Below are 25643 nucleotides of genomic sequence, written 5' to 3' on the forward strand. Positions count from 1 at the left end.
TGATTACTGCCCTGTCTTGGATCCACTGGTGATGATTGGTATCGCGAGACGTTAGACGGACCTCCGTTGGCGTGAGAAGACTATCTAGTTAGGTATTCGTGGGTAGCACCCACTTCTTTGTTTTGTTTTTGATTTTTGTTATTCGCCTGTTGCAATAGCCGAAGCAGAGGGGTGAGTACTTTTGTACTGTGTTCTTTGCTTTCACTCCTCGAAGTTAGTGAACGGATCAGAGTGCTTGAAATGCCTGGTCTGATCAGACTTAGGAAACTCTGTTATTTTTGCTGTTCTAGGGATTCCCGGCTTGAGGGATCATGTCCGATTTCTCCGGTCGGAACTCCCACTTATAAGCTCTATTCTAAGCATGGTGTTGGTCCTATTGCTTTTAACGATGCATGGATTCGATACACAAAGAAAGATGGTGTCTTACGGTGGCCACAAAATGGTAGTTTTGAGCCTGACATATTAGATAATTTGGAATCAATTATGTTTAAAAGAAAAGCCCGGCCGGCAATGTTTGACTCTTTCCGCCTTTGGCGTAAAGAAGCCAAACAAAAAGAAACTAAGCAAGCAAAACGAGATAGGAAAATGAAAGATATGAAGGTTATACAGGCTGCCCAGCAATTTAGAGACGATGAGACAGATCGAGCGATTGATGTCTCAGATAGGCAGCATCGGATGGCAATAGATAGGTGCTATCCTGTGTTAGCCCCACAACGTAAAGATCTTGAAGAAGTTCCTTTAATGTCCCATTTACTGAAATTGCCTCCGCCTTATGCGCCAGGCGCTAATGCACCCGTATTATTCCACCTGCGCAGCAACCTGTTGTTCAGCCGGGAGCTCCGGCTCCTGCACCCTTGGCTCTTTCAGTAATACCACCAGCACCTCCTTTGCCACAATCTTCTGTACCTCAGTCTCCTCTGCCTTTTGTATCTCTTGGAACAGGTAGCCCTTCTCTGCCTTTGCTTAATACTTCATCTCCAGTTTTACTTCCTACTTCTTCTCCAATGCGTAATAGGCTAGTTAATACTGTTTCTGGTCTTTTCTCCCCTCTCTTTGGTTCATTTAATAGGACTCCTGCTTTTTCTCGAAGACAATCTCGTAGCCAACTCCCAGATTCTGAGGAACGGGTTGTGCTTGACTCCCTTGCTCATAGATGGATGATGAATGGTCCATTATATAGTATACCCGATATATTGAGTACCTTCCTTCAATGGAATGCACCTACGCAAAGACACGTTTTTAATGTTATGTGTGCTGCGCTCACTAAAGGTTGGGAGGATATGGAGTTGGACCTAACTCCTCAGGGTTTGTTGGAGATACAGGATAAGTTCAATAAGGGACTTATAGTGGGTTCTGATGTTCAGGATGCCATACAGTCACTTGTTACTTTTAGGACCTTGTATTCTTCCCGGACTATTCCCGAACTTGATCCCGCAGTTAGACAGAAAACGAAGAATTATCCCATGAGAGAAGTTCCTCCAGTTTGGAGGGACGCGGTTCCCCAAGTAGGTAATATTCCACCTGTTCCTGCTCATTTTCAGCTTGTATGGGTACATGTTCCTTGGAAGAGAGCTGAAGTTTTAGCCCTTAAACAGTCTTTGCCGGACCCTCGTAAAAATCCTGCTGGTTATTATAAAGAGTTGTCCCAGACTGTGATGCATGTCTTATGAATTTGGCCATTATTGATATGCTGATGGGGAATGTGGTTCCACAAGCATTGTGGGCTCGGATTCGTAGAGAGGACCATGACCAAGCTTTAGGTGGTACTTGAAATGATATAGTTGCCGCGCAGCACAAGTGGGTGGTGCTAAGCCAGATGATTTGATTACAGAGTTGCCTGGTAGAATTATAACTTTAATGAAGACATTGATGCCTGCCTTACGCGTCAACTGGGATAAGTTGGCTGCGTGAAAACAGAAGAAGGAGGAGAGTGTTTCCGATTTCTTTACTCAGTTTGAAGAGACGTTTATTGACCATAGTGGTCAGGACTTGAGTACTGAAGGGGGACAGTGATTATTTGTGGACAAATTTGTTTTCAATTTGCTTCCTGATTTATCTCATAAACTAAAAGATTCGGAAAGCTCTTGGGCTGTTTCTTCATCTGCTCAAATACTGGCTACTGCTCAATATTATGAGAATAGGGACAAGGAGGAAAAAGATAAAGCTGAGAAGAAGACTAAGGATTTAAAAACGAAAGTTCTTCTTCAGCAGGCTTATCCTCCTCGTTCCGGTCAGCGTCAGTTCCAGCAACCTATTCAGTCTCAAAGGTTGCTGCAGAAACCTGAGCCTTTTGTTCCGTGACCTTTCCTGGGTCCTAATCAGTGCACCTATTGTAAAGAGGAAGACCATTTTAAGAATAGTTGTCCAGTTTTATTGCAGCGTAATGGTGGATCTCAAGGGCCACAAGGCCGTGGTGGTTTCCAATCAGCACCTAGAGGTAGAGGGCGAGGTGCGTTGCCTCAGGGGCAGCGTTCCTTTTCCCCTCAGAACTCTTCACATTATTTTGATCAGCAGAATACTCATTCTGCGCAATATTATAATGATGATTATTGTGTGGAAGGTGAGGTTCAGGATTTTCATTCTAGTTAGGACAGCCATGGACAAAGAAAGGGAGTCGTATCAGTTCCAGTGGATCAAAATGGGCCTTATGTTGAGGTAGTAGCTTTGGGTGTTGCAGAGCCATTTCTTTTGGATACTGGTGCAATGAGAAGTTCTATGATTCATTCAAACCTCCCTGGGGCACCTTTGTCTGGCTTCACAAACATTTCTGTAGGATTCTCTGGCGCCCCAGTTGCTAACCCAGTTTCTTGTCCTTTGCCTCTTTCGATTGGTCCTTACGGTCTGACGACTGGTTGCAGAGAGAATTTTTGGGTCTGGATTTGTTGAAACGTCTTCATGCAACGTTGTACTGCTCCCCCTCTGGTGTGCGTCTTTCTTTGGGTAAGAAATTGGTTTCTCCCGTATATCTATCAAAGGATAGTTTTCCACCTGAGTTGCAGTCTCTTCCTTCTACACTTTGGGCTACAGGTCCGAACGATGTTGGTTTACTACAGATTCCTCCTTATGTGATTACTATCAAGTCTAATGTCAAATTGCCACGTATTCCACAATACAAGATCTCTAACTATGGTGAGCGAGCCTTGATGGCTAATATTTATGATCTGGTTCAGAAGGGCGTGGTTGAGGAAACAAGAGGTAATGTTTGCAATAGTCCTGTTCTCCCCATTCTTAAACGTAGCGATCCTTCTCAACAACCTGTGTATCGTTTTATGATTGATCTTCGGGAGGTCAACAAGATTGTTGTCCCCCAGTTTCCTGTTGTGCCAGATATTACTGCTTTGTTTACTATGATACTCGCCTCAGCGGCATGTTTTTTTGTTATCGATCTGAAGAATGCTTTCTTTAGTATTCCCATTGCTGAGGAAAGCAGAGATATTTTTGGCTTTTCTCTTGGAGGCCGAAGCTTCCGGTTCAAGCGTGCTCCTCAAGGTTATTGTGAGAGTCCCTCTATCCACAGCCAAGCTTTGAAATCTCAGCTTGATGCGTTTGCTATGCCTTCAAATGCTACTTTGATACAATATGTTGATGACTTGCTGATTGCTGCTGATTCAGAGGATATTTGTAAGGATGTGACGGTTTCCCTGTTGCGTCATTTGTCTGATTTACATCATAAAGTGTCCCCTTCTAAATTGCAATATTGCCGCCAAGAGGCTACCTACTTAGGTCATCTCTTGTCAAAGGAGGAAGACGATTGACCCCAGAACGAATTCAAGCGATTGCACAAATGTCTGGACCAACCACACAGAGGGAGGTACATGCCTTTTTGGGCATTACCTCATATTGTAGGCAATGGATTCCGAATTTTTCTTTGTTAGCTAAGCCCTTGCTGGCAATTACGTTGAAAGATATGCCACAACCTCTCTCTTGGACTGATGAATGTCAAAAGAGTTTTTCTGATTTACGTGATGCTTTGTGTTCCGCACCTGTGTTAGGTACTCCGGATTACAATAAGCCTTTTACACTCTACGTTCACGAAAGAGAAGGTTGTGCATTGTCAGTTTTAATACAAAAAATTGGAGACAAACAACGGCCATGTGCCTATTTTTCGGCTACGTTGGATCCAGTAGCCAAGGCATTGCTTAGTTGTCTCAGAGCTACAGCAGCAATTTCTATTCGTCAGTCTTCTGGATTGGTATTAGACAACACCCTTGTTGTTATGGTACCACATACAGTAGATACTCTTTTGAATAGAACTAAGACCCAACAATTAACGAGTGCTCGCTTGTCGGAATATGAGCTAACACTCTTGGCTAGTCATATACATATCAAGAGGTGCAATACTCTGAACCCAGCGACATTGTTGCCCATACCAGATGAGAAAGGCATTCAAGAACAGCATGATTGTTTTCTGCGAACAGAGGAGGAGACGAAAGGCAGAATAGATCTGAAAGATACACCACTCGTGGATCCCGATGGGATCCTATGGGTGGATAGATCTTGTTTCAAGCTTCTGAATGGAGAGACAACTGCAGCTTATGCTGTCACTACTTTGCATACTGTAGTGGAGACAGCACATATTGCACAGAATTCAGCCCAAGCAGCTGAGTTAATTGCTTTAACGAGGGCGTGTGTTTTGGCAGAAGGAAGGAGGGTAAACATCTACACCGATAGCCAATATGCTTTTGGTGTAGCTCATAGTTTTGGTCGCTTGTGGAAGGAAAGAGGATTCTTTACTTCACATGGGACTAACATACAGCATGGTCAGTTGGTGACTGATCTTCTTGATTCACTTGCTTTGCCTAAACAAATAGCAATAATCAAATGTAGCGCTCACAAAAAGATTATCGATGATGTGGGTCGTGGGAATGCTTTTGCAGACGAGGTAGCAAAAGAGACAGCGAGAGATGTTACGAGTCGAATGTATGTTGTGGGCCCTGCGAGATGGATCAGAGAAGGAGGAATGTGTGAGGACACAATAGGAAGTGTGAGAATGATTCAAGAAGAGGCCACTGAGAAAGAGTTGAGTAAGTGGAAAGAAAGCACGGGAATGTTGGACGCGACTGGGTGTTGGACGGAGTTGGCAGAGCATCAACAATGGCTGTTACCAGATGCCTATGTACTACCTGTAGTTACTATGGCGCATGGTCCAGCACAAATTAATGCGAAGGGCATTTGTAAAGTTTTGGCCCCAGTATGGCAGAATGAGGGAATTCCGAAATGTGCAGAAAACGTAGTGAAGCATTGCATTGTGTGTCTAATGCATAATCCAGGAAAAGGAACCCCGACTCCAGCAGGTCATTTTGCTCCCCCTACGTATCCTTTTGAAGTATTGCAAATTGATTTTATTCATATGGATCGTTGCAATAACCTCAAATATGTTCTGGTGGTGGTTTGTGCCTTTTCCAGATGGATAGAGGCCTACCCCCTAAAGAACAATACTGCTCTATCTACTGCTAAAGTTCTATTGAAGGAGTTTTTCCCGAGGTTTGGTTTGCCACGCATTGTCTGGTCTGACAATGGAAGTGAATTTGTGGGCAAAATCATGCAGAAAGTATGTGCAGGTCTCGGTATCAAACAAAAACTTCACGCGGCAAACCACCCTCGGTCAGCGGGATTGGTAGAATGTTATAATGGTACTCTCAACCTCAAATTGGCAAAGATTCAGGCGAGTACAGGTCTCGCCTGGCCTGATGCCTTACCATTAGCACTTCTGTCTACAAGAACTACTGCTCATTCCGGCTTAGGTCTAAGTCCGTATGAGGTCGTCTTTGGGCGACCAGCAAATGTCTGGGGAGTGCCTCGCCCTAAAAAATACTCCGATATTCCATATCCACTGTTGATTGATTACTTGCATGACCTCACCACTAAATTGCGTGTTCTTTACCCACAGGTTCAAAACGCTTTGCCCGAGGCCTCCGCAGACCCAGGTCATTCCATCCAACCTGGCGACTGGGTCTGCGTCAAGAACTTTTAGCGGAAGGGGAATCTGGAACCTCGTTGGGGCCCACCACGTCAAGTGGTGTTGACCACGAGGACCGTTGTGAAGGTTTCTGGGAAGAAGAACTGGGTCAACGGCGTGCACTGCAAAAAGATACCCCTGCCCTTGCCTTTTGACCAATGGGTTCAAGAGGGTATAGCGGACAACGAAAGTGAGACAGTGCCCAGATTTGTACCATTCAGTAGTGCACGCCTTGACCGTAGACCTGCGAGAAAGAAGTTGATGATGTGTTACAGGAGGCCATCCCAACACATCTGCGTTTGAACACTGTGAATCCAGAAACCTTGTTTAAGGACCAGACGATTCCCAACAAGACTCGATATAATTTACGACCAAGAAGGGTCGAGAATAACTGAATTGTTAATGATTTTTCTGGCCATACCTTTTTTTTAAAACAAAAACATTTTGTGTATGTACTTCCACCATCCATCAAGTTGCAGGGTCACGGTATGAGTCTTAAGCTGTGACCTGAGTAGTGACCTAGGTTCCACAGGACTTGCAGTGTCATAGGACGGCTAACAACGACAGCTAAGTGATCTAGGAAGATTACCGTGAGCAACGCCTTTAGAATAATGGATGTTAAAGTGGAAGTTAATGATCAGACTGTAAATATGAAACACCGATTTAAGAAACTTATGGTTAGTCCATGTGGGATAACCCTATGTATTTTGATATGCTTATGTACTCTATTAGAGTGTGGAAGCTGGATTGTTTATGTTTTGCAGCCGTTACCTGTTCCTACTTCTGTCCCCGTATCTTTTTCTGCTACTCCCTCCCCACACCGGTTCTATTCACTTCCAGCACACGAACAGATCAGGAGAACCGAATATTTCAACAATTCGTTCATTCAGTTATTACACCAACACCAGTTAGTAATGAATACTACTGATTGTTGGGTATGTGGGCTCATGCCTCATAATACAGAGAGAGGCATGCCATACTTGTTTTTTTCATTCTCCTATGAAGGTTCCGCCTGGGCATATCTGGCTATGTTTTCTAATCTTTACCAGAATCAGTTGCGATATCCTCCTGGCAGTCCATATGGTGGTGGAGCAGACTTTAGTCATAGTGCTTTGATTAAGGGAATTGTGACTTAGGCTAAGATTGCTCAGATTAGTAAGATTCCTGTAGATGAAAAGAGAGCATAAGATGGATGGAACATAACACGATATGTTACCAGCCTTACCGAAAAGGCTAAATTAAGGAGCTCTCCACCAATCTGGACTGTTCCTCATCGAGGTAATTTCTGCTTACAAATCAATAGTCAGAACATCACGAATCAGCCAGAGAGGAGTATCTGTTCTTATACCTATGTCTACACACCTCAGATTCCCTCACCGTTAGTGGCATCACAAGGCACATATTTCATCTGTCATGATGTAGCCTATACATGGCTTCCCACTTATTTCTCGGGAACATGTTATGTGGCTTTTCTTCTTCCTCCAACCTATACCACTCCTTCAAATCATCACAAAAAGAGGCTGGAGGAATATTTGATCAGAAGGACACAGCAGGACAGGAGGCAGCAGACTTCATCAAAGGGTTGCTTCCTTTCTGGGGCCAAATGACCAATAGCAGAGACATCAGACACTTAGCTCGTGTTGTTGAGGCTACCATAAAGGAAACTTCTGGAGCCTTGAGTAATGTAACAGCTGAGTTTCAGGCGGATCGTCTTATGACTTTACAAAATCGGATAGTTTTAGATATTATCCTTGAAGATAGGGGTGGAGTCTGTAAATTGATCGGGTCTAGTTGCTGTGTTTACATTCCTGAGAATGCCCCTACAGTATACTAAGCTATCTCTCAGCTACATACCTTCTCCGAGTCTATACATTGAGACACGGGAGATTGGCCTGTGATGGGATGGTTTTGGGGACTACTGTCCACATGGGGATGGAAGATATTAACTTTCCTGGGAATGATTTTGGCTACCATCTTCTCTTGTTGCCTTTGTGTGCAGTGTGAACCTGTAATATGTGGCCTGTGTGCCACTATGTGTGTCCCGAAGCCTGCATCACGAAAAACTGAGAATATAAGAATGATGCTACAGCAACAGCTCGAGGACCTCATGGCCATTGATATCGATTCAGATTGACTTGAATCCTTGGTTAGTTGCCTGAGTAATAGCAAAAAGAGGGTCTGAGGTTCTGCGGTTTCAGATTTCGTCCCGTATCTAGCCGCCATTTTGTGTCCTGTCGCCATTTTGTATTGCCCTCGCTCAGGCGGCACGGCGAACGCGATGTTTTTGCTTTTCCAGCTGCTACGTGTCCTTTCAGTTAAAAAGTAACTCCATTGTCCTTGTTCATGAAACCCGATGTCAGGGCCTGGTCGAGTTCGTTAATCCATATTTGGCTCGATTGATCCCTGTCTCAGCCGACTTTTACCCTCTCCTATTCTTCTCTTATACTATCTTATCCAACTGGCCTTCACTATTCTCTGCTTGTATGCTCCTATTACACAACTATCCTTTGAGACACACCATCATGTCCTGCCACCTGTGAGAAGGGATTGTGAACACTATCACTGATTAATTTGTTGGGAGGGGTGATACACTGGGTCCGAGAAAGAGGCCTATACTAGGATACCTGATAACTTGTTTTCCAACTTTTCCTATTGGTTCGTTTTGTGTGTGCGGGGAGTGGAATATCGTAAATGTGTTTAGTATAAGAGATTGTACGCCACTGATTGAAGTGGCAGTCTCCTTAGAACTTACACTTTGCATGTACTTCAAGGATAACTGTGCTTAGCTGCAGCTAATAAACCTGGCTTCCACGCTCAACGGAGTGTCTCGTGTCTCTGTTAGTAACAAGGCATGTGAGCCTGGGGATTAAGGCGTGCCCTGCGCCGCCCGGCCCATAAGGCCCGGTCCTCCAAATTGAAAGGGGATATTTGACTTCTACTATTATGTATCATGTTAAGAATGCTACATGCATCCTTTCCATGAGGGAGAAATGGTATTGGAGCTGTAAATTCTATTAAAGCGTGGTATTAGATACATGGCCCAGAAGAGGATATCTTGCTTGAAGAGTGCATTTGGAAGACCTTTGGGGCCAGGAGCAATGATTTTAGTTTATTTAGCATCCTCTCCAGGCTCTTGACATCTGTTAGTGGTTTTTCAGGGTCAATATGGGTGCTGAAGTTTAGTAGAGTCAATAGAATTCTAAAGGAGGCATCAGTGTTTGATCCTTCTATGTGTTGACAGTGATTGCTGGAGTTTACTGGGTTCTGTCGGGGATCGTGCTGTCTCCTCGCAACATTGGTGTCTCGTATCCCTGTTTTAATTTTAATTGGGCTACTACCACTAGTAATCATTCTAGCTGGAGATGAATACATGGTTCAAATGTGGGAAACCCAGGCATCCTCAGGGATTCTTCTGTTATGGTGATGAGCGTGATCCAAGACCAGCCTGTTTAACTCATCTCAAAATGGTTTGCTTTTGGTTGCTTACTAGACTGTAAGGGGTTGTTCCATATACCTTCCTGGTGTATTTTTTTTTAGCTTCCCAGCATTCTTTGTTTTAGGTGTTTCTCAGCTGCAGGAGTGGTATTCTATTGATCACTTTGTCTACTTTTGCATCTGAGAGAGCCTTCTTAGTTCTCTGTTGATTTGTTTTTTATTTCATGCAGCTCCTTCGTATACCAATACTGTTTTGGGGGGCGTAGGGCGGCCGACTTTCTTGCTGGTTGTAATTGACAATTGGGCTGTTTGGAAATACAATGAGTAAGTGCCTTATTAGGTCCTCCATGTGTGGTATCCTGCTTCTTTGTGTTCGCCCTGGGTGTTATCTATGATGATATGCGCCAGCGCCATAATTTGCTCTGTATCCAAGCCGCACCACTTATGTCACTTTAAGTTGTAACAATTAGAAAGTGAGCTTAAGCTGATCATTGCCATCAGGTCAGAGGATGCAAATTCTATTTTAAGTACCCGGGGAAAATGATCATTTCAGGATGGGGTCGATTTAGAAAGACTTCATCTGGGAAAATGAATAGCTGTTTATTAAATTATAATTCATGATTGAGCGGGTATGATCATTGGAAAAGGCTATTGCTGCCGGCTTTTCCTCTTTGAAGTTGCTGTTCAAGATTTTTGGGCCTAACAGCTTGGTGTCCTACTTTGCTGTGAGGGAAATTAATTCAAAGCGGATGGATTTTGAAGAAGTCCAATGTTGAAGTCCCCAGTGACTCTAAAATTGGAATTTTTATTTACTTTTTTCGAAGTCTTCATCGGTGCCACCAAGATTGAGGTCCTCTCAGCCTTTTTTGCTTTGCATGGATGGATGAATACATTTAGAAGGAAGAGGACTTTCCAATGTTCTTGCTGACCTTTAGTTTCTACTTTGTTAGCCTGTAGCCACCCGGCCCCAAGGTCTATATTTACCTGTGACCATTTGTATTTTGTTGAAATAAAGATAGAACGCCCCCCTCGGGTGCCTGAAACATGAGGTCTTCACATCGGAGATGTGATGTTTTGTGTTCTTTATTAATGATGCTGGTTTTAGGCGTCATGTTTACTGTAATAATATCATATCAACTTTTTGAAGGTAGTCAATTGTATCTCTATCCAGGGGGATTTTGTCAAATCCATGTACATTCCAAGAACAGATTTTAATGAGGTACGGCTTGGCTGAGACTTGGTGTTCATTAGAACAGACTAGGGTTTAAGGATTGCGGCAGCCAGGACAATTCTTGAGATTTTCCGTTCATAAGGGACATTTTGCAATGACTTGTAGGCCCTATCCCTCTTGATTTCACTATTGTTAGTTTTGACAGGTTGGTTGATTCTTTTTGGTGGACTTGTTGGTCAAGGAAGGCTTGAGCTTGGGTTGGTGAAAAGAATATTTGTAGGAAGCAATGGGCCTGGATATTTTTTGGCTCTAGCCTCCTCAACTCAGTTCCCCATTTTTGGCAGCGTTCCTGATGATGAAACACTTGGGGGTATATTACCAACAACTAGCGATAATTATCGCTATGTTGGCTTAGCGGCAATAATATTATCGGCGAGCTCCGCCGATTTTTATCGCTTAGAAGCCTTGCTATTACCAAGGTTTATCTACTAAGCAATAAAAATCGACTGAAATGCATGAATATCGCTGAAAAGTCAGCGATATTCATGCATTACGGACTGTTTCCAGTCGCTAACATCTTGGCACGCCCACTTTGCATGTCATTAGTGATAATTATCGCTGACATGCAAAGTGGGCCCCAAGATGATCGCTATCTCCTACTAGCTGTCGCTAACTAGTGTTAGCGACAGCTAGGTAATAGGGCGATGAAATTATCGCAGCTTTAGCGGGAAAAATTCCTGCTAAAGCGGCGATAAGGCCCTTGGTAATATGCCCCTAGGTTTGTGATGTTACTTGTAGCCCAATTAGCTAGGGTTGCTTCCTGCTCTTATAAGTAGGGATGTGCTTGAAATTCTATTGCTTTTAGTTGAGATGAGTTAAAGTGTGCAAATGCTCCAATTTCCTTTGTTTGTTCCAAAACCGCACCTTTGTTTAAAATGTCAAATGCCCCTCTTGGTATGTAGTTGGTGATGAACAATTCCTTAGGAGGGGAGGTTTTCTGAATCGATCCCATGTGTTTTTAACCAGAGCTGCATTGTGTCCTGTTGGAGGGTCACATCCCCTGCTTCAAGTGCTGCGTGGTGGGCAACATTTGTTGCCTGAAGTTTAACTTCATTCGTGTTAAACCAGTGGATCTCTATTACGATGGTAAGGTTCACCTTCTGGGTTTCAGTGAGCAATGTCGAGTCTAAGCTGGTGGTCCCTGGTTTTTCACAGATCAGTATATTGGCCAGTTTTTCTTTGCCCTGACTCATCTGGAAATTATCCTGGCTTTGTACTGTAGATGCTAGGACATTAGCGATTTGGTTACCTTGGGCCAATGGTGGATTGTCTTGCCTTTGTACTTTCACTAGGGGTGGTGTTCTTATTTGCTCGTGATTGAGTTATCTTTTCCTTTTTTAGGAAAGAATAATTCTCACATGTCATTTAATGCTGGTCACCTCCTGGGCAGTTACTGAAATAGGGGTTTCTCCTTGCTGAACTACTGTCGACCTTTATGTCCCCTGGCCTCGAATCAACTGGGGTTGTGTGTGCAATGTTTATGTCTGTTGTAAATTTGTGATGAGGAGGTTTTAAGTGATACATTTGAATTCAGTGCAGCTGCAGGAGCTCGAGATAGATCTGGTGGGTCATTTTCTCTTGCACGGAATTTCCTTGGCAGACGTTTTGATTGGGTTTTGAGTTCTTGCAAGATTTCTCACAAAATGTTTTTGATATTGCCTGTAGCTTGTCGAGCAAAGTAGAGCATTGACAAGGGGCTTGTTGTATGTAGCAATTATCCTGAGCCCTATAGATTAGATCATTCAGTGACTGCAGTTTTTTTTAATTAATACCAGATACATAAACAACCAGTGTGTTGAGAAGGTCTACCTGGATTTCCTGTTTGTCAGATTGAAAACAGGCAGGGGATGCTATTGCCTCCTTTGCTATTAGGTGTGCTATCCAGGTAGAGCCTGCTGAGCCGCAGTGATTTATGGAGCGGTCCGAGAAGTCTCAAACAATGTAATGTTCCTCTGCGGTCTTTACGGGGCTTTTGCAGAAACCTTTGAAAGTGGTGCAATGTTATTCGATGGAAGTTCGTGAGACTCATTGCTTAATTTCACATCGAGAATAGATAGTTAAGTTAGACTTGAAGACGATTTATCTTCATATAAAAAATTGTTTGCGTTAAGCAGCAGGCTGTGCCTTTTGGTGAAAAATGGGTTCAAGTTAACTATGGTGGAGTCAGCATGTCAACTTTTTAGGTTTCGCCTGGCGTTCACTGCGCAGCAGTGTCGCGCAGGCGAAATTTAATGTTATCTCAGTATTGGGGACTTGAACCCGCCCCTTCTTCCATTGGCTAGCTCCATAAATGGAGGCTAGCCATTGGAAGACATGGTTGTCAATCACTCTTTCCCCGTCACGACTTGATTCGTGGGCGTTTCTGGGTCTTTTTTTAAGTCCCGCCCCTTTTGTCGTCATGCCTTTCCGGGCGTTTTTTGTTGTCGGGACTTCATACGACCGGTAAGCATTTCTCCTTTCCCCACCATTATCCTCGGCAATTCTGAGTACACTCTTTCACGTTCCCCACGTTTCTTTTAGTGTTACGAGCACTTTTCACTGCTTGTTCCCATTTGTTGCACCGTGCGCCTCCGTCGCACGCTGCCTTTCCCCACCCCCCAATGCGTCATCCCTGCACACCCGGCCGCTGCTCCTGCGGGGTCCCTTCGGGGGCGAGGGGTTCAGAGGCCTCTCACCTGGGAAGGGGGGGTATTTATTTCTCACCCAGGCTTGTTTAATGTTGGGGAAGGATGTCGCCCTTCCCCCACCGCATGCCTGGCAATGGTTATAAATTTTGAAGCCTTTTTAAACGAACTTTCCCCGGGGAAATGTTTTATTAACAGTGTATTAGCGTTTTATTCAGTGTACGTTGTCGAAGGGGCGCGGGGCTTGGCGCAGGTTAGACGGTACTGGCGGCCCGGTGTCCTTAGTAAATTAAACCAATTTCCAGGATCCTTTTTTTCATGGTGCCTACTTTTTGATACGCTGTAATGACCGGATTCTCGGACCAGATAGAATCAGCTCATCAGAGCACCACTAACCCAGCCAAAACATAATCACCTCCCTCCTTAGGACCTATTTACAACAGGTATCTTTATTTTCTACCCAAGGATGGTGTCAGGTGAATCAAGTCACTCTTACCCGTATGGCACTGTGCTCTTACCTGTAAGGTGCTTGACAGGTTTTGCAGAGACGCTATGAGCCAAACTCCCAGAAACCTATCCTACCTCTGGTGATTTTTAGTATTACGCCAAGATGCTGGATAGCTATTAGGGAGAGTGGCCGGATCTGACGCTAATGTGAGTTCTTGTAGTCGACCTGCAAAGCAACAAGCTCACCTTTAGAATCTTGTCTACAACTGGGCTGACACTCTCCCACTTTAACTCTATAACACTCTTATCTTTATTCTAGATCTAAGTATCCTACCTGCGATCTACTAAGAGAGGCTTCGCGTCCTGGAAGTGGTGTGGAGTCTGATCGGGTTAGCAGAGATGACGAGAAGATGATGTCCTTGATGTCTCATTCAACATAACATCCGTATCACTACAAAGATACAAGTTCACAATTATAACAATTCTATTAAAGAAGATCTTAAACTGACTTCCTCTCTAATTGCACTTACTTATTGCTAACTGTATTGCTTTCCACCACTCCCACGTTTTCAGATGTCTTTGATTTTCTTGCTTCAAGAACTATAAGGATATACATACAGCAAGAAACAGGGAAATATACATACAGCAAAACTATAAACTATTTCACAATGAACACTTTAGTCCCAAAGGCCTTTTTTCCATAAATCTTCCCTCTTGTAAATTCAGAAGGAATGTTCCAAAAATTGTTCTTTCCAAAATTGAGTTGCTAGCGTTGGGCGCCTTTGAAGAAAAGAGTTTGTACTTAGCTTTCTTTATCCCGATGCTGCATTGTCCTGAATTGCTCCTTCAAACGAGTTTCACCAGAGCTGTGACCTTTGAAGGAATCCTGAAGATCTTCGAAGGATGCGCGATGTTTCCCCGGACAAGGCTGGAAGGCTAAGCGCTTTCCAGAAGCTCGGTGTGGTTTTTATACCTGAACCACACCCGAACGTCGAGACGCATGCGTGCAATCTGCCGCTTGACTTCTCTCCTCGCGTAGAGAGAAAAATAAACAAACGCGTCTTTACCGCTTTCAGCTGAAGCGAAGCACACGCGTCTTTCCCGCTTTCAGCTGAAGCGAAGCACACCCGTCTTTTCAGTTGTCAGCTAAAGCGAGACTGAGTCTCCATTATTTTACAAGTTTAAATATAACGAAGCATACTGCCAAGAGTCACTTTCATATCAACAAATTGTTAGTAAGCTTACACCACCAAGAGTCACAAGAGAGAACACGTGTAAAAACCAAATAATGCATGCACTTCCAAATCACGTTTAACATCATAATAAACGCATCTTCACATTCATAAACATAAGGAGTGCTGGATGCACGGGACAGGGGTGGGTTTCATAAACACAATATAAGTTCTGCTTTTAAATGTGCGTGTTGCTGGTTTTTACTTCAGTGGGGATTGAGGAAGCTGTGAGTGTGGTTTCATGACAGTACCCCCCTCGTAGAATCCCTCCTAACACTGTAGGAACTGGTTTGGGCTTGTCAGGGTATTTAGTATGAAATACTTTCAGAATTTTAGGAGCATTTTGCAGATTCACCAAAGGTTCCCAAGTTCTTTCCTCGGGACCGAAACCTTTCCAATCGACTAGGTAATGTAATTTTCCTTTCACCCTTTTGGAATCTAGGACAGCTTTTACTGCAAATTCTGGAACTCCGTCAATATCTGTAGTCGGAGGATGTTCAAGACCTCTGGTTCCTGGATTACATGGTATAATTAAAGAGATGTGGAATACAGGATGAATGCGAAACCTAGCTGGTAACTTTAATTTCACACAAACTGGGTTGACCACTCTTTCAATAGGAAAGGGGCCAATGAACCTAGGGCAAAAAGTTTTGTGACATTTCAACTTAAGGTTTTTAGTTGCCAACCAAACCTTATCTCCTACTGAATACTGTGGTGGCTTAGAGCGATGTTTGTCCGCATACAATTTTTGGGTTTCTTTTGCTTGTACCAGATGTTGTTGTGCTTCTTGCTGAATACCAACTAGATCTTTTACATAATCAGAAACTGCCAAAACTAGGGTAGAAACCAAATCTGATCCTAGTATCTCCTTAGGATGATAACCAAACGTGCAAAAGAATGGGGACATTCCAATAGAAGAGTGATCAGCATTATTGTATGCGAATTCCGCGGCCCAAAGAACCTCTGACCAATCCTGATCATGAGTGACTAACATGCATCGTAACAGCTGTTCCACAGTTTGATTTGTGCGCTCTGTTAATCCATCAGTTTGTGGGTGATAACTCGTAGAAGTACGAACTTCCATATTTAAAGCCTTTCCCAAATTACGCCAAAAATGGGAAATAAACTGTGGACCTCTATCTGAAATTAAAACTGATTGTATTCCATGTAATTTTACAACCTCTTTCATGAATACTTGAGTTAATTCAGAAGCTGAAGGAAGCTTAGCAAGAGGTATAAAATGAGCATAGCGAGTGAAATGATCTACTACTGTGAGTATCGTAGTGTAGCCTGACTTAGAGCGAGGTAACTCAACAATAAAATCTAATGACACTGTGTGCCAGGGTTGAGGTGGCAAAGCTAGAGGTAATAGGAAACCACTAGGAGCATGATGTACAGGCTTGTTTTGACTACAAACAGTACAAGTGTCCACATAATGTTGTATGTCTTTATACAATGAAGGCCACCAGAACTTTCTCTTGATCAACTGATACATTTTTGTTACTCCAGGATGTATAGACAGAGAAGTATCATGATACAATTGTAAAACACGTTTCTGAAGAGATTCAGTGGGTACAAAAACCTGATTATTCATGTATAATACATTTTCTTTCCACTGTAACATTGGATAGATTTTATTCCACTCTTCTTTCGATTGTGACTGAAAGGTTTCCTTAAGGTCAAACACTACATCAGAGTCTACAAGGCCTACAAGAAAACGTTCAGCAGGAATGATCGGAATTACAGGCTCTTGTTTTATATTCATATCATCACTACCTCCAATTCTTGACAAAGCATCCGCTTTATTATTTTCCTTTCCAGGACGATAGGTAATGATAAAGTCGAAATCATTGAAAAACAAAGTCCATCTTAACTGACGAGCTGATAAAGCCTTTACAGATTTAAGTGACTGCAGGTTTCTATGGTCTGTGTAAATTGTCACAGGATGTCTGGCCCCTAGCAAGTAGTGTCGCCATTCTTTGAAGACAGCTTTTATGGCTAATAATTCTCTATCTGCTATGGCATAATTTTGTTCTGTGGGGTTTAATTTCCTAGAGTAATAAGCTACGGGATGCATTTGACCAGTACTCGTACTTCTTTGGGAAAGAATACCTCCAATAGCAAATTGAGATGCGTCAGCCTCTACAATAAACGGTTGGGAAGGATCTGGGTGTTTTAGAATCGGAGCGGTTGTGAATTGAGATTTCAACCTCTGAAAAGCTGTTTCAGCTTCAGCGTCCCAATTAAATTTTGTGTTTTTTCTCAATAATTTAGTAATCGGGATGATGGTTTTTGAGAAATCCTTAATGAATCGCCTATAAAAATTTGCGAATCCCAAAAAGCTTTGGACTTGTTTAACGCTATTTGGAATTGGCCAATCAATTATGGCTTGCACTTTCTTTTGATCCATTTCAATGCCAGAAGGACTGAGGATATACCCCAAGAAATCCACGGTGGTAACATGAAACAAGCTTTTCTCTAATTTCACAAATAAAGAATTCTGTAAAAGCTGTTTCAAGATGGCTCGTACTTGCTTCACATGCTCAGATGTATTTTTAGAATAAATGAGGATATCATCTATATAGACGAATCAACATACATCAAGAAATTCCCTCAAGACCTCATTTATGAAGAATTGAAATGCTGCTGGAGCGTTGCAGAGTCCGAAGGGCATGACTTGATACTCATAAAGTCCAAACTTTGTACGAAAAGCTGTTTTCCATTCATCACCCTCTCGGACTCTTACTAGATGATATGCTCCTCGTAAATCTAACTTTGTGTACACTGCTGCATCTTTTATTTGGTCAAGTAAAGTCGGAATCAAGGGCAATGGATACCTATTCTTCACAGTCATGTTATTGATTGCGCGATAATCGATGCAGGTGCGCAATTCTCCCCCTTTCTTTGGTATGAAAAATAAAGGGGAGGAGACCGGAGACTTAGAATGTCTGATAAAACCGTTAGCAAGATATTCATCTAAATATGCGCGCAGATGTTCATTTTCTTTCTCTGTAAGGGCATAAATTCTACTACATGGTAATGTAGCTCCAGGAATAAGATCAATTTGACAATCATAATCCCTATGGGGTGGTAAGGTATTAGCCTTTGTTTTGTCGAATACATCCAGGAGATCATGATATTCTTCTGGAACCCCTGTAATTGTTAATACACTATGAATCTTTTTAGGGAAATTATAGCCCTGAACTATAAGTTCTGTACCTGGATATTGCCGAAAACATCTTGCATGACAGTAATCATATTTAAAGAGAATGGTTCTATTTATCCAGTCAATGTAAGGATTGTGGAGTACTAACCAAGGAATACCCATGATTAAACCAAACTGAGGGGCATCAATAATATCAAAAGTTATATCCTCACTGTGTTTAGTTGCACATATCATAGTCAAAATCTCGGTGTTGTATTGTATTGGACCTGAAGTCAATTCTTTTCCATCCACTGCTCTGACTATTTCTGGAGACTTTTTCTCAGTTCTTTGCAACCCTAATTTCTCAAATAATTGAGTGTCAATAAAATTGCCTGTGGCTCCTGAATCTATTAGAGCATCCACAGACCATGAGCGAGTGTTGTCTAACTGTGATTGAAGTAGAACCCTAATACTGAGATGGCTATGTGAGATGGTTGGAGCATTGGAGGCCAAACTAAGTTGCCTACCCGATAAACTGACCTCCTGATCTACTGAGTTTACTAGTTTTCTGACTGTGATATTGTGTTGACTTCAGCTGCCTTTGTTTTAGGTTTTGAGGGTCGAGTTGGGCACTCCTTAACAAAGTGCCCAGTTTTTCCACAATACATACATTGATTCAATTTTCTTCTTTTCTCTCTTTCATCCTTAGACAAAGGCCCTCTGACTGTCCCTATTTGCATTGGTTCAATTGGATCTAATTTTGGTGTGGACTCATGTCTAAGATTTGTCTTGTCTTTAGATAAGAATATTTTGAAATCTGTCTTTCCTTTTTCTCCCTTCCTTTCTATGATGCGATGATTTAGTTTAACTACCAGATCAATAAATTCCTCACAGTCAGTGGGGGGGTCAAGAATTTGTGTTACCATATCCTTCAATTCGTCCTTCAACCCTCTATAGAACAAGGACACTCGTTTATCTTCTGGCCATTCTGCCTCTATTACTAATCTGTTAAAAGAGGAAATGTAATGTAAAAGATCTGAGGTCCCTTGTTTCAAGCTTAGCAGTTCGTAATCAGCCGACTGCACAAAGACATGTTTGCCGAATAGTTTTTTCATGGTGTTTTTAAAACGTCTTAAATCATAGAGGATTGCATCATTTCTTTCTACATAAGGAACGGACCAAAGTGCGGCTTCACCACCCAAATATGAGAGGATAAAAGCTACTTTCGCCGAATCATCTGGAAATGCTGTGTGTTTTGCCACAAAATGTAGGTGGCATTGATTTAAGAATATAGCAAACTTGTTACAGTCGCCATAGAATCTCTCTGGAGGTGCTAGGGGTACAGGAACAGGGGTAACCACCTGAATTTGGGTATTTGCGGAAGGGGAACTTGATGTGTTACCACTATACAACGTCTGCATTGTAGGTTGAAAGGTTGCCGGTTTAATAGGAGAAGTCCAAGAAGTTCTAGTAGTTTGTAAATTACTTTGTAGTTCAGAAACATCCCTACGAAGTTCTGCATTCTCATGTCTTAACTCAGCTAACATTGCAGCTATGTCTTGAAGAGACACCTGATCTGTTTGGTCCATAGCGCCTGGGCAAAACTGTTTCCGTGGGCTTAGCCTTCTGTCAGGTGAATCAAGTCACTCTTACCTGTATGGCACTGTGCTCTTACCTGTAAGGTGCTTGACAGGTTTTGCAGAGACGCTATGAGCCAAACTCCCAGAAACCTATCCTACCTCTGGTGATTTTTAGTATTACGCCAAGATGCTGGATAGCTATTAGGGAGAGTGGCCGGATCTGACGCTAATGTGAGTTCTTGTAGTCGACCTGCAAAGCAACAAGCTCACCTTTAGAATCTTTTCTACAACTGGGCTGACACTCTCCCACTTTAACTCTATAACACTCTTATCTTTATTCTAGATCTAAGTATCCTACCTGTGATCTACTAAGAGAGGCTTCGCGTCCTGGAAGTGGTGTGGAGTCTGATCGGGTTAGCAGAGATGACGAGAAGATGATGTCCTTGATGTCTCATTCAACATAACATCCGTATCACTACAAAGATACAAGTTCACAATTATAACAATTCTATTAAAGAAGATCTTAAACTGACTTCCTCTCTAATTGCACTTACTTATTGCTTACTGTAATGCTTTCCACCACTCCCACGTTTTCAGATGTCTTTGATTTTCTTGCTTCAAGAACTATAAGGATATACATACAGCAAGAAACAGGGAAATATACATACAGCAAAACTATAAACTATTTCACAATGAACACCTTAGTCCCAAAGGCCTTTTTTCCATAAATCTTCCCTCTTGTAAATTCAGAAGGAATGTTCCAAAAATTGTTCTTTCCAAAATTGAGTTGCTAGCGTTGGGCGCCTTTGAAGAAAAGAGTTTGTACTTAGCTTTCTTTATCCCGATGCTGCATTGTCCTGAATTGCTCCTTCAAACGAGTTTCACCAGAGCTGTGACCTTTGAAGGAATCCTGAAGATCTTCGAAGGATGCGCGATGTTTCCCCGGACAAGGCTGGAAGGCTAAGCGCTTTCCAGAAGCTCGGGTGTGGTTTTTATACCTGAACCACACCCGAACGTCGAGACGCATGCGTGCAATCTGCCGCTTGACTTCTCTCCTCGCGTAGAGAGAAAAATAAACAAACGCGTCTTTACCGCTTTCAGCTGAAGCGAAGCACACGCGTCTTTCCCGCTTTCAGCTGAAGCGAAGCACACGCGTCTTTCCAGTTGTCAGCTAAAGCGAGACTGAGTCTCCATTATTTTACAAGTTTAAATATAACGAAGCATACTGCCAAGAGTCACTTTCATATCAACAAATTATTAGTAAGCTTACACCACCAAGAGTCACAAGAGAGAACACGTGTAAAAACCAAATAATGCATGCACTTCCAAATCACGTTTAACATCATAATAAACGCATCTTCACATTCATAAACATAAGGAGTGCTGGATGCACGGGACAGGGGTGGGTTTCATAAACACAATATAAGTTCTGCTTTTAAATGTGCGTGTTGCTGGTTTTTACTTCAGTGGGGATTGAGGAAGCTGTAAGTGTGGTTTCATGACAGATGGGGAATTAGCAATATACATGCTTGGATCTTCTACAATACCACACTCATACAATATAGTCTTGCGACCATATAGGCCCAGACTAATCTACCCTAGGGCAGTTCTGATTACTTACCATTACACACTGGCTACACCCAGTGCTCCCTTAAGATAGGCACTGTATCCCCCCAGTGCTCTCACTATTTCATACAAACACAAGCCACAATCCTGTGGGTATACACACTAACCTCAGTCAGTGCTCTCATTAACGCCTCTTTCTCTAGAGACAATCTCATTACACATCGGTATCCCTCCCGATGCTCTCATTAACGCCACTTTCTCTAGAGGCGATCTCATTACACACCAGTATCCACCCTGGTGCTCTCATTAACGCCGCCTTACAACGACGATCACTTTCCTATGAATACCGTTAGCTCTTCATATTGGGGAATCTCTCGCTATTTACTAAAGGTATAATACTACGATATTATGGGTCACACAATGATAGCCAAATTAGATGATGTACAACTTGTCCTCTACATCAAGGGCTCCTCTCTCCCTCATTATTCAACTACTGCTTACCTGATCGGGAGTCGCATCCGTTCACAAAACAGTACATGACTAGAAGAGCAGGTTACCTTTTCATATAAGAATAAGAGGCACATGCCGGTTCACTAAGAACTGGGGTACTTTATTTATCAGAACAACAATATCAATATAACACTATACTATAACATATAGCCTGCAAAGGAAAATGAAAGGTTAGAATGTGCACGCTAATAAGAAAGGGTCGACGTCACCTTATTAATATGAAGTCTGGACTCAGCAGTCATCTGGGTTCCCTTCTCGTCTGTGCCTTGGCTCGTCTTTAAGGTCACACCTCTGCAGTCACGATACACGTCTGCACCGCTATGCTCTGTCTCCTTCGCCTCCCTCCAAGTCACTGGAACCTTCCTCTCATCAGCTGCTTTACGTTACGTTACGTCGAAAATATTTGTACTGCGCACTTTCACCAACGGTTTCAGGGCGCTCTTGACAAAGTGCAGTGATCAGGGTGAAGGAGTTACTCAAATGCTGACTGGAATAGCAGAGTTTTTAACAGTCTGCGGAAGCAGTCGTAACTGCGACAAAGACGAAGTGTGGATGGCAGGGAGTTCCAGGTGGAGGGGGCCAGGACAGAGAAACTCGCACCACCATGCTTTTTTCGTCTGAATTTGGGAACGCGAGGTAGTTGAGAGATGTTGAGCGGAGAGCTCTGTGGGGGATGTAGCGTGTCAGACCAGATGAAATGAAGGCAGGGGCTGAATCAGAGAGGGCCTTGAAAACTGTACATCCCAACTTGATTGTGCAGCGCTTGGAGACAGGGAGCCAGTGAAGACTTCGAAGGAGGGGGGTAACGTGCTGATGTTTAGGCTGGCGGAAAATCAGGCGATCAGCCTGATTTTCCACCAGCTGCAACCGGTGGAGGTGGCATGCAGGGATCCCCACATACAGCATGTTGGCGTAGTCGAGCCTGGAGGTGATAAGAGCGATGATGACTAGAATCAGGGCATCTCTGGTGAGGAACCTACTGATTTTGCGGATCCGCCTGAGATGGAAAAAACAGGATGAGGTGACTGAGTTAATTTGTGGTCTCATCGAGAGGTCTTCAGAAATAATCACCCCCCGGCTCTTCACTGTGTTCACTGGAGTGGGTGCCGTCCCTAGAGATGATGGCCAAAAGGTGGTATTCCACGGATTAGTGGGGCCCACCACGAGTACTAGCTCTGTTTTTGTGGGATTCAATTTCAGTTGGCTGTGAAACATCCACTCTGCAATGGCCAGCATGATGGACTGAAAATTAAGACAGGAGGAAGGAAGGGAATCAATGGGAAAAATTAACTGAAGATCGTCCGCGTAGTTGAATATTGTGACCGGGGTATTACGGAGGGAAGCTAAGAGGGGTTGCAAATACAAATTAAATAGAAGAGGAGATAGTGCAGAGCCCTGAGGGACCCCGCAAGTTAAGGATGTGTAGGATGTAGAAAAGGTGGACAGATGGACTGCCTGTGATCGCTGGTCTAGGAAAGATCTAAGCCAGTCGAGGGCCACCCCCTGGATGCCAGCATTGTGGACACGGTCGATCAAGATGGCATGATCGACCGTGTCGAATGCTGCCGAAAGGTCTAAAAGGACAAGGGCCTGAGAGATGTTTTTGTCGGCACCTTTCCTGAGGGCGTCCATGACTGCTACTATGACCGCCTCGGTGGAATGGAGGGGTCTGAAGCCAGCTTGTTGGGCATCCAGGAAGGAGGATTTCTCTATGAAGGAGCTCAGGCAGCGGGTGACATAAGTCTCCAAGATTTTTCCTAAGTAAGGGAGGAGGGAGATGGGTCGATAATTGCTTAGGATTGTGGGGTCCGCGTTGTTTTTTTTTAAGATGGGTAGGACGGCTGCCTGTTTGAAGGAGTGAGGGACCTCCCCAGTGGCAAGAGAGTTGTTGAGCAAGGCTAGTGGGGGGTCCGGACAGGCCAGAAAGGCCTCCCTCAAGATCTGGGGGGGCAGCAGTCATTAGGGGAGCCTGAGCTGACTTTATGGAGCAGTGAAGAGAATTCTTTTAGAGAAATTGGCGGAAACTCTGTCAAGAGGCTGGTGTTCCTGGGGTGGAGGGGAGGAGGAAGAGGGGATGAAGGGGTAGGGATATTATTTTTTATGGTTGTGATTTTATCGATAAAATAAGAGTTTAAAGAATCACACAGGGTTTGGGTTGGCTGGGGTTGGGGAGTGACCCTATCAGGCAGAGAAAGCTTGTTGACAATTGAAAAGATATCTTTGGCTTTGTTATTAGAGTCCATTATCTTTTGGGAAAAGTAGGCAGTTTTAGCTGTCAGGATCGATTTTTTGTAAGACTTTAGAGAGTCTACATAAACGAGTCTGAGCTGCGGGTCGTAGTTGCGCCTCCAACGACGTTCTGCTTGTCGGAGAGCAAGTTTGTCAGCTTTAAGTTGGTCAGAGAACCATCGTTGAGCATCGTGAGGGCGCTTGGCTTTGATTGTTTTGAAAGGGGCAACTTTGTCGCTGCGGGTCGTAGTTGCGCCTCCAACGACGTTCTGCTTGTCGGAGAACAAGTTTGTCAGCTTTAAGTTGGTCAGAGAACCATCGTTGAGCGTCGTGAGGGCGCTTGGCTTTGATTGTTTTGAAAGGGGCAACTTTGTCGCTTGCAAGACGTAGCCATTCATCGAGATGATCAGCCTGATCCGCTAACGAGATCGTGGGGGTAGGTGAGGTGGAGGCCAGTATGGCATGGAAATCAGCCAGATTTGCGCTTTTCCAGTTGCGAGCTGAGAGATTCTTTACAAGGGGGGGGGCAAGAAGTATGAAGATGAAGATGAAAGGAAATGAGGCAATGGTCGGACCATGAGCAGGGGAGGACAGCGGGGGGGAGAAATGTCAAGATTAGACGTCCAGACTTGGTCTAGGATGTGGCCTTTATGGTGGGTAGGGGTGTGAACGTGCTGGTAAAAATGAATGCTAGTTAAGAGATCAGTAAATTCCGTGGAGGATTGGCTCTCGCGGGCATCAGATGGCCAATAGTTGAAGTCGCCGATGATCATGATGTTGGCATGATTAATCGCCAGTTGAGAGATGGCGTCGCTGAATAGTTGGGGGAAGAGAGGCATGTATTCTCTCTGGCTGTTCTGCACTACTCCTCTCTCCTCTCAATCGCGGACCATCTTCACTTCTCGGCTTCGATCTTATAACTCAGTTTCAGCCACTCTGGTATTCGTTCCCTTAACTAACTGCTTCACTCTGTATGCTCTGATCTAAAGGTCAAAGCTCGCCAGCTGCTCCAGCTAAAATAACTTCAATCTTTCTAAGAGAGTATCAGCTTCTCGATCTTTCTCTGACTTTAAAATGGCGACTGTCTGCCCTGAAATAATTAATGGCATTGATGCTAACGGCTAGCTGCCGCCTACAGACTGACTAATTCACTGCCTCATGCCTTCACTAATATGGAAGCTTGTCCCTTCATGGAAAGTTACGGCCAGTAACCTGCCGCCCACCAAATTCTTGTACCTCCCCGTACCAAGGACACGTTCCCAGCCGGCTGGCCGAATGTTGTGTCTTCGGAATGGAGATAAATACAGTCTTTCGATAAGGGCCAGCCTGAGCCGGTTCTCTCCAAGCGAACAACACCTCATAACTAAAACATTACATTTGACCTAAAAGCATCTCAAGCTGCCGGGGCAGAAAGAAAGATGGAGTCTCTCCCGTTTGAGGCCTACAAGGCCCGAAATAAGCATAACTCCATAGAAGGTATACTAATACTCTTACAAAAGGACGGATTATCACTAATACTAATGAATCTATCCCCTAACATAAGTTTATAAGCCCTGATCTAAGGAAAAGGGTACGGAATTATATCAACACGCCTTGTGAATAGGCTCTATTTACGGTTCTAATCCTTCCACTAGAATGATAGTAGACTGAAGTCACCTCCAATCACCTTCCCTCAAGGAAGGGCC

This window comes from Lissotriton vulgaris, chromosome 3_1 (genome assembly GCF_964263255.1).
Source record: "Lissotriton vulgaris chromosome 3_1, aLisVul1.2, whole genome shotgun sequence".
In the NCBI taxonomy this organism is placed as follows: Eukaryota; Metazoa; Chordata; class Amphibia; order Caudata; family Salamandridae; genus Lissotriton; species Lissotriton vulgaris.